The sequence below is a fragment of the Tupaia chinensis genome, unplaced genomic scaffold, assembly GCF_000334495.1.
Source record: "Tupaia chinensis unplaced genomic scaffold, TupChi_1.0 Scaffold000161_4, whole genome shotgun sequence".
Lineage (NCBI taxonomy): Eukaryota > Metazoa > Chordata > Mammalia > Scandentia > Tupaiidae > Tupaia > Tupaia belangeri.
Genome location: NW_006159635.1, coordinates 822,767 through 834,095, shown reverse-complemented (window position 1 = coordinate 834,095; position 11,329 = coordinate 822,767).

Here is an 11,329-nt window from a genome sequence, read left to right as displayed (position 1 = left end):
TACTTAAAGCATGAACTAATTCATTAACATGGACATAAATAATAATCACAACTCACAACTAATAAAATCATGGCTATGGTAACAAAGGAAAGAAATGTTATTCCATTATTTATTCCAGTTAATATTTTTTAAAAAGCGATTTTTGGGAACCAGCAGTTAGCGTAATGGCTATGTCGCTGGACTCCCACGTAGTCGACCGCGGTTCGCGTCCCAGACCCGGTGGCTTAAAACTCACACCGGGCGCGTGTGCGTGCGTGCCCAAGATCCCGAGAGGAGAATGGAGGAGAAGGGATTGCGGCATGACCATCCTCCCTGGGGGGTGATTTCTCGCTTTCTGTCTCTATGTCTCTCTCTGTCTGGCGAGCGCACGCGCCCTATAGCGAAAACCTCTCCAAAAAAAAAAGCTATTTTTCAGTGAAAATTTTCATGTCTCTAGGGTTTTTCTCTGAACCTGAAACACTTTTTTCCTTTTTTATATCCTAAGGATATAATATCTATCAGTGAAAATGTTTTTTAATGACATATCATCCTTCAATCACAAATATAAGGATGTATTGATTTATTCAACAAAAATTATAAACACATATCTGGGTTAGGCAATGTTCTAATTACAAAGTATATTTATATAATTTTAGCGACTACTCATTTACATAATACTATCCATTTAAACAATCTTGAATTTTGTGGAAACAATCTTTTCAACTAGGAAATTATAAGGTAGTAAGAAAAATAAATGGACAAAATGTAGAATATTTTTCAGAATAAAATTTATATTTAAAATCATTGATAGGATTACAAGTCACACTGATGTTTAGAGCTGTTAAGCTAAACATCCTGTCTTGCGTTTCACCTTAGAGGCATTGCTTGCTATTGTACAAGGTACAGAATGACCACGCATTTCTGTGTATAACTACACAATTCCTGGACATTGCAGGTTTCAGTAGAGATCATTTTAGTTTCAGAGATGAGTTTGCCTCTTATCCAGAAATAAACATGTGACTTTTAACTTAAAAAAAATACATTATTAAGGACTTGGAAGGTCAATCTGCTTTTCTCTGGCAGATAAATCAATGTGAAGCTTACATCTTCTTGGAGCAGGAGACCTTTACTTAAGCCAGTCTGAAACATTGGTCTTTTGTTCCCCTCTTTACACTAAAAGCCCATGCCATCCAGAAGTTTTACAAAAAAGTTGATTAAAATTTTACGGCAGCACATTTATTCCCTTCTCTTTCAAGTAACTGTAAAGGTCCACCATGGCGACAGCTCACATGAAGAAAATAAAGATTATCAGAAAAGTACAAATGTGAGAGTCAAGTGGCTTAAATACAATAAAACAATGTAAATTAGAATGTTATTAGAATCCTTCTATACGCAACTAGCCTACTGTGTATTTCATTCCTCCTATAATGAGTATTCAAGCATCTTCTGTAACATAAAATAGTATTTTAGGTCAGCAATCCCTAACCTTTTGGCCTCAGGACTGGTTTCGTGGAAGAAAATTTTCCCCTAAGGGGGGGATGGTTTATGAGAGCACACAACCTGGATCCCTCCTATGAGCAGTTCATGATAGGGTTCATGCTCCTATGAGAATCTAATGCGGCTGCTGATATGAGAGGAGGCAGAGCTTGGTCAGTAATGTGAGCAATGGGGAGAGACTGTAAATACAGATGAAGCCTCACTCACTGGCCTGCAGCTCAGCTCCAGCTGTGAGTCCTGTCCCAGTTGCTACTAGTCAGTTGCCCAGGGTGGGGACCTGCTTTAGGTGATACACATCTGTATACAAGTTAATATAAATACATACATATGCATTATATATGTGTGTATGGATATATGCACACATATAAATATATATCCCACCCCACAGAAAACTGTATCTACTTACAGGATAAACTTGAATATTGTAAAGCACCTCTTGAACTATTAGGTTGTTGGAAAAGTCATGACATATTTTCTGGTTTTCTATGCAAAAATACCTCATGACTTTTCTCACAACCTATTATATCACCAAAATAGACACGCAGGCAGGTAATATTATTTTCCAGGAAGCGTTTGTGAGATTTATGTGTTCTGAGATCATATAACAACCTCAACTATGCAAATTCATTTAAAGTTGCTATTTGATGAAGCCAGAGTTTTGAAGGACTGCCATCGGCAGTGGAAGTTGTGCCATGTTGACAACAGAGCCATGGCTATGAGAAGCTCAGCTCAGGGGCACACAGACCACACACAGAGCAGAGGTCATCTTTGCCTATGATGAAGGTCACAGGCATTGCATCGCAAAAGATAGCAGAGTCTTATAAAATCAGACATTTGAAGTAGAATCAAAAGCTGTCAACAAGGAGCTGTATAAAGAGAGTGAGTGATTAAAACTGTTAGAAGTAACTGTTTGAGAGCTATGAATTTTTTTAAGCAAGACATTTTGGTATCAATCTGAGAGTCCATATTTGAAAATACACAGACTTTACGTAGAGTACAATATGATACCTTAGAACAGCAAATCACCATCATATTTCCTGTGACAGCCGAATAAACTGGTATTAACACGAACAAAAGGGAATAAGGTTAATAAATCATATACTTTTTAAAAAAGTATATTATAGAAATGAAACATGACTGTAGTAAAAAAAAAAATAACAAAAGTAAAGCAGAATAAGATAGTACAAGTGAAAAGAATAGTCTCGCTTGTTTTAAGGGCTGAGTCTACGTTTTTTTCTCAAGAGCCCAATTACTGAGTGAACCTCCTTCCCCTCACAGAACTGAAATATTATCTTCACATACACTCACTCCTATACTCCTCTACACTGCTGAGCCCTACCTTTGCCAGTGCCAAATAACTTCTACTTTAAAATACAGTTTAATAGTTGGTAAATTGTTCTCTGCCCACATTTTCATTTTCATAAATTCTCTGCTATTTTTATATATAAATTTCTACTTGAACTTTGTTTTCATCATTTTTATTCCAAGAAATAAATTCTGTCTAGAAATGTTATTGACATTATTGACTTCATTAACTTGGGAAGAACATGTCTTCCTAATATGAAATACGGCTCCTAAAAATTAAGGTTTTAATGATATCAAATAAACTTTTGGAAGTAGAATAGAATGGGGTAGGGTCTGTATGTGAAAGTAGGTTATTAAGACAGCCCGTAATTACATTCTAAGTCATTTTAAAGTGATGTCGAATTCCTAATAGCCACCATGAAAAGCAGAAAGCATGTAGTCCAATAAAAATGCATTAACTATAATATTATTTCAATGAGAAAACATGTTGGTGCCTTCAAATAAAAATTATATCGCGATTTAATACCTTCTTTTAGCAGTCTTCAACATAGCAAAATTCTACAACCAGAAACCAAAGGTTTTATAACCAGAATTACCCAAAGGGCGGGGAATTAATTGATCTCACACACACGTAACGCTCACATGAAATTAGAGGGGGCATTGGAGAAGGCCCCACTCCATCAGAATAAGTTGCTATCCAAGGTATAGCCAAATAGTCATAGCTTATTTTGTATCTCATTGTATGATACAGGCTTTGAAGTACTTGATATATCGATCTATTAACCGCACCAAGAGGAAAGCCACTCTGTAACAAGTTGCAAAAACTAATAACAAATATAGGAGTAGGTATTTTGCCTAATTACTACGAGATACTCCCTATCAACTTCCACTACAACATTCAGGTAAAAATCTTTGAATAAGCCAATATTCAGTGTATTCTGGATTGGAAAATTCATTTTGCAGGCTGTAATGATATACAGTGAATGAATATAAAATAAGAAATATCTAGGCAGGGAAATTATGGAATCACTGTGGACTTAAAATCAAGGGACCAGCAGATGACCTAACAGTTACATCCCGGACCCAGGATGGTTAAAAACACACCAGGCACAAGTGTGTATGTGCCCAAAATATTGAGAGGAGAATGGAGGAGAAGGGTGTGGTCATCTCCCGGGTTGGGGGGGAATGATTTCTCACTTTCTGTCTCTCTCTTTCTCTCTGGCAAGTGTGTAAACCTATAGCAAAAATCTCTCTAAAAAAATAATCATCATCAGAAAATCAGGTTTCATGTTCTTATTTATCAAGTGACTCGTCTGTGACCTCATCAGTAACATGAGGATGCCTGACTCAGTCCTTGTGAACATCACATGGGACTACATGTAGAATTCACTCTACAAAACAAAGCATCTGTGGAACCAGCAGTTGGTGTAATGGCTATGTCGCTGGACTTCCATGGAGTCGACCGTGGTTTGAGTTTTGGACCTGGTGGTTTAAACTCACGCTAGGTGCAGGTGCGTGCATGCCCAAGATCCCAAGAGGAGAATGGAGGAAAAGGGATTGCAGCATGGCCATCCCCCCATGGAGTGATTTCTCTCTCTCTCTCTCTCTCTTTCTGGCAAGTGCATGTGCCCTATAGCAAAAACCACTCCATAAAAAAATAAATAAATAAAGCATCTTAGTGTATATACAATCATCTCAATTTGTCGTTAGCTAGACAGAATAAGGTTTGGATTAAAATTTTCTGGGTCATTTCTCAAATGTCTTGCTGTCCCCCATAGATGCTAATCAACTTCACAGCCTGGAAGGCTGGCAGTCAAACCACTCCTTGGATCATGTAAACAAACTTCAAACTGGTGGTCTTCCCCTGACCCACAGGGACCGGCAAACCAGAGGAGACCTAACGACACTCCTGAACTTTTGTGTTACTGCCCTCCCTCCATGTTCTGTAGCCTAGGAATCCCAACCTAGACATTTCTGCTTTGCTTTTGACTTTTCCCACCACCACAGTTTTTCCTTCAGGTCAAACATTGGCCACCCTCGTGACTTTGATGAGCCCAACCACAAGAAATGTTGGAAAAGACTGGAGCAACTTGAAGAGCTATTTATTTTCATTACAAGTCTTGGAAACCTCTTTAATCAGGCATCTCACATCCAATCTTGTGGCCTTGGTCACTTAGGTCATTTTAAAACAATTAATTCTCTATCTAGCCATGGCCACTGAAACATTCCTCAGCTTAATTATTCTGTGTTCCTTGCTAGCCTGCATGCTAACAATCAATGCATACAACCCATACTACGTGGGGCTAGAGATTTTATTGCAGACAAATGCAATTTCTTTACCAAGAAAGGTGAAGCAAGTTCATTTGCCTTATTTTAATCAGAATCAAGTATGTATGACAAGCTGAGTCGAATCATAGCTGCTCAGGGGGTTGATGAAATATATTTCTTCCCCCCTCAGACTGTTTGTTTTTCAGTTCATTAGGAAGCTCTCAAAAACACTGCATATGCACGTGGTGTACTTTATCTGAAGCAGGAATTAACACTTAACATTTCTTCAAAGTTGAGTAAAACAGATTTATCCAGCACTCTCCCCCACTCCTGCTGTATGCTGCCTGCCCAGAATGCATTTCAGTTTGTCATTCTAAGGCACTCTGCCCAGAATATTGAACAAGGAAACTGTTTGAGAAGACAAATGTAAGTCCCAAGGTACCAGCAAAGATATAAGACCCCCCCAAGAAAATCACCCTGATGTCTCATAAAAACCTATCAATGTGAGATTTTTAATTTTTAAAAAGATGGGCTATGGGGAGGGAAGAATTAAGTTATTACTGGCTTTGAAACAGATTTGAAGAGGTAGCATTATTAGTAAAAAATGGCCAAAAATTGGGAGTGCAAATATTTTTAATTGGATATTTTAATTATTTGTTTAATTTTTAAATAATTGAGAGTTGAATATGAAAATTTAGCTTCTTGTGTATTAGTTTCCACATCTGTAAGTTAGGAGGAAAAGACTCAATACTTACAGAATTTCTTTTAAAAAATTCATTACCATATAAAGTCTAGAAATAAATATCACTCCAATTCTTATTGTAAACAATATTCTACATAATCACTTGGCATCATAATATGAAGTTTTTATTTTTCTATAAATAGAACTCGAGATTAATGAGTGGAGAAACTTTATCAGTTATCTGTATAAATTTTAATTTAAAGTTTTTGTTGGTTTGGTTTTGCTTTTAATATTGAAATAGACCTGATTAGGCTTAGTAAGCTCGTGCTTAAAGTTCATGATAGCAGTTTATTTCAATAAAGTAATAGAAATAATCAAATAACACAAAAATAATGGTTAATTTAATAAAAAATATAAAGACTTTCCAAATAATGCTATAAACACTTAAAATAGCATTCAATTAATCAGTCCTTTAATAAAATTAGTTAATGCAGTCAGAAGCAAGCAGTTATAGCCACAAACAGAATATCTTACTTTCTCTTTTTTGAGAGAAAAGCAAAAAAGTACATGAAATCATCAAATCAGAAAATGTAAGTACCAAAGGCAGATATAGAAGGACCAAGAAGTGACAAATGACAAACCCAAAAGGTGTGTACAAAACAACTGTGAATGAAAACCCAATAGTTTGTTTTTGTTTTGTTCATTTGTTTGTTTTTTTAAAGAGAGATTTTTTTTTCTATAGGGCTCGTGTGCTCTCCAGAGACAGAAAGTGGAAAATCACCCTCCAGGGGGGATAGCCATGCCCCAATCCCTTCTCCTCCTGTCTCTTCTTGGGATTTTGGGCATGCATGCACACACACCTCGCATGAGTTTGAAGCCACGGAGTCTGGGACTCAAATTGTAGTCCATCTTGAGAGAATCCAGGGACAACCATTATGACATTTGCTGGTCTCAAAAACCCAATAGTTTCTAAAAGGTACAGCATTAGATGTCACACAAAATAACCCTATATTCATTAGTAAACTCCAATAATTGCGATATCATAGCTTTTCATTCAAACACTAGCATTATTAGTAAAAAATGGCCAAAAATTGGGAGTGCAAATATTTTTAATTGGATATTTTAATTATTTGTTTAATTTTTAAATAATTGAGAGTTGAATATGAAAATTTAGCTTCTTGTGTATTAGTTTCCACATCTGTAAGTTAGGAGGAAAAGACTCAATACTTACAGAATTTCTTTTAAAAAATTCATTACCATATAAAGTCTAGAAATAAATATCACTCCAATTCTTATTGTAAACAATATTCTACATAATCACTTGGCATCATAATATGAAGTTTTTATTTTTCTATAAATAGAACTCGAGATTAATGAGTGGAGAAACTTTATCAGTTATCTGTATAAATTTTAATTTAAAGTTTTTGTTGGTTTGGTTTTGCTTTTAATATTGAAATAGACCTGATTAGGCTTAGTAAGCTCGTGCTTAAAGTTCATGATAGCAGTTTATTTCAATAAAGTAATAGAAATAATCAAATAACACAAAAATAATGGTTAATTTAATAAAAAATATAAAGACTTTCCAAATAATGCTATAAACACTTAAAATAGCATTCAATTAATCAGTCCTTTAATAAAATTAGTTAATGCAGTCAGAAGCAAGCAGTTATAGCCACAAACAGAATATCTTACTTTCTCTTTTTTGAGAGAAAAGCAAAAAAGTACATGAAATCATCAAATCAGAAAATGTAAGTACCAAAGGCAGATATAGAAGGACCAAGAAGTGACAAATGACAAACCCAAAAGGTGTGTACAAAACAACTGTGAATGAAAACCCAATAGTTTGTTTTTGTTTTGTTCATTTGTTTGTTTTTTTAAAGAGAGATTTTTTTTTCTATAGGGCTCGTGTGCTCTCCAGAGACAGAAAGTGGAAAATCACCCTCCAGGGGGGATAGCCATGCCCCAATCCCTTCTCCTCCTGTCTCTTCTTGGGGTTTTGGGCATGCATGCACACACACCTCGCATGAGTTTGAAGCCACGGAGTCTGGGACTCAAATTGTAGTCCATCTTGAGAGAATCCAGGGACAACCATTATGACATTTGCTGGTCTCAAAAACCCAATAGTTTCTAAAAGGTACAGCATTAGATGTCACACAAAATAACCCTATATTCATTAGTAAACTCCAATAATTGCGATATCATAGCTTTTCATTCAAACACCACCACCATTTATTGACTGATTCTTCTGTGTAGGATGCTGTGCTGGATTCTGGAAAAGTACTGGTAAAGTGGTCGGGTCTTCACAATATTTATCATATTATAATGGGAATCAAATACAATACAACACTATAGGTAGCCATCAGTGTTTTGTGGCAGGTTGCAGGAAGACAGGAGACAAGGAGGAAGAAGAGAAGGTTGCCTATTCATATCGTTTACATTTAAAAGAGGGTTAAAATTTAACCAAGCCAAAGACCTGGGCCCCACAGCACAGTGGGTAAGTGCTGTGGGAACTAGATTCCACGTAACTGACCACAGTTTAAATCCCAGCATGACCAAAGTCCTGATGAGATAGGGAAATGAGAGAAAAGATTACCATGTGACCATGCCCCAGTCAGGGGTGCATGTTCATCCCCTCTCTTGCTTTAGCTCTCTGGTGAGCATAACATATCCTCTGGCCATTAAAACAAACAAACAAACAAGACAGCCAGCCAGGTTAATGACTTGGTTCATGCCATTAACTATGAATGACAAAGAATTAAATCTGTACAATACTTAGGGGGCCACAGACATGGCAAAAGGTGGAGGGTCTACAAAGGTCAGACACAAAAGAGCTGTCAAATGGTGGAGTAGGGACTTTCCTAAAAGCTGGAGAAAACTACTCAAGGAGGTTCAGGAAGTTGTATTAGTTAGTAAGAAGCCTCTGTATGCCTTAATGACAATAGAATTGACAAGACTAAAGACAGAATAGACTTAGAAACCAAGATCATGAGAAAAGGATTAAACAATAATTCAATCTCAGAAGGGACTATAACATATTTGAAAATCTTATAGTAATTTTTCAAAGCTTCAATGAAAATCAGGCACCTCGAACCTTGGCTACTTAGAAGTAATAAAACTCAAGTTAATTTTTTTTAGATTTTTTTTTCCTTTGGAGTAGTTTTAGACTTACAGAAAACTTGCAAACAGTTCAGAGAGCCATCCTCTACCCTTTACCCAGCTTTTCCTCTTAAGCATTTCTAATGAAAAGAAATCAAATGTGAGCTTTCTCCACAGCTCTCTGGTGGCTCTGTTTAAGATGCTGGTGTTTTCACAACCGCAGAAATTAAAGTTCCCAGAGGAAAGTCAGGTCAGCAGAGGAGCAAAAGGAGAAAAGAGATTTCTAATGAAGGAGAAAACTTTGTTCTTGAAGGCATTTTCAGTGTAGCACTAATTGTCCAGAAATGGCCACACTTTAAATGGATCAACCAATTCCAGTTGTGTGTGATCTGTATTTTTTGTTCCACGCTCCATTAATACATATTTTAATCCTCTTGTTTTTGTGCAATAAAGTGAGACTTCATGAGTTGACCCCCATTTCCTATTATAAATCCCTACAAGTATTCTCGAAAGCCCATGGAGATAAAACTTGAAGCCATATCAGTTATACAACCAGAGGTCAGATAATAATACTCTTGAACCCAGAAATGTCACAAGCTGGCAGCACCACGAGTTTGATTATTCGAGCACTTATTAGACTGAGGCTTTCCATATCCATTTGGTTATATTCTCAATGGTTAATAAAAACCTGAACAATTATAAAAATTAATATAACTACTTTGGATTTGCTGCAATCAGTAAAGAAACACTTAAGCATTATGAGAGTTCCTGTCACACTTCTGATTTGTAGTTTCTCTGCATTAATTAAAAGTTGGTTTTAATCCAAGTATCAAAGACAAAGAAGCGAAACAAACACTTTAGAAAATGAATAAGGTCATTTAAGAGATCCTGTGGAAAATTTTCTTGAGATGTTATTTTTGAAGTTTTTTCAACTACAAAATAAAATACAATGTGCAGAACTTTGTTTAAGATGTATACATTATGGAAATATTTTTCAATGCAGTCTTATAACTTTAAAAATAAAATAGGTCTATATGACAATTTTTATGTTACCAAATTGTATTCTAGGCAAACAAGTCCAAACTCAAGACAATACAGCAAATGACCTAGTCTGAGGGTGAATTTTAGGTGTCACCTTGCCTGGGCTAAGATGTCTGGCTAGCTGGATATGTCCGGGGGAGCATTTCTGGAAGACATGATCATTTGAATCAGGAGATTAAGTAAAGAAGAACCAGTCTCGTCCCCATGGGAAGATAGCCAAACCACTGAAGGCCCAGATAAAACTAGAAGCAGAGAAAGGGAGAATTCTGTTTTCCCCTGAGCTGAAACACCTATTTTCTATTATGCTGACTCTCAGGACTTCTTTGGACTCCAGAACCCCATACCCTCTCTCCTCTCATGTCTTCTCAGCATTCTCAGCTTCTAGACGTGGAATGAAGAACTCTTCCAGCAGCTCTCCCGGACCTCGAACTTCTGGGACACAAATCACGGGATATATTGGCCTTCATAATCCCACTCATATTCTCTCTCTCATATATATCTGTGTATGTGTGTGTGTGTGTGTGTGTATGATATAACATATTAGATCATATATAATATATATTGTGTTATATTGTAATATAGACTATATAATATATATTTTATATTATATATGTGTGTGTGTTGTCTGTGTATCCCATTATTTGTTTCTCTGCAGAATCCTAATCCTCATGCATGACAACAGGAAAAAGAAAGAGATCGAGGGAGGAAGAGAAGAGAAGGCTGACCCTACAACTACAAATAAGAGACATTCACAGCAATGAATTTGATCTGAATCCCAGTTCAGACAGCTGAAGCATTAAAAATGTCAAGGCAACCAAGAAAATGCAAACACTGGCTGGACATTAAATGATCATAAGGAATTTATCATATTTTTAGTGTTTTTTCCATAGGGCACATGTGTTTGCCAGAGACAGAGGGGGAAAGTGAGAAATCACTCCCCACAAGGGATGGCCACACCACAATGCCACATGCCTGTGTGTGTGTGTGTGTGTGTGTGTACATTAATGCTGCCATGGACTTTTTGTTGCTATCATTTAGAGCTACATACTGAAATGTTTACAAATGAAATAATTTCTGAGATTTGCATAAAAATAACTTGAAGATAGCATTAAGATTGCAGAGTACAGGATAGGCATTGATAAAACTATGTGGGTTATTCACTTAAAATGCTTAAAGCTATTGATGAAAACATGAGATTTAGCATAGTATTTCTACATTTATCAATTTTTGAAATTTTCTATAATGGAAGTATTTCAAACATGTCTCCTGGCTCCAGTTCTGTGATTAACTGGACATATAACCATTAGAAAATTCGTTAACGCCTTTCTCCTGTTTCTTCACTAGTAAAATAATAGAGGGAATCCAGTGCAATTCACAGGCACTCAGCAAATATTTTAATATTCATTCCTACTCCAAATAATATGATTTTAATTTCTCAAAGTCCATAACAATTGCATTTAA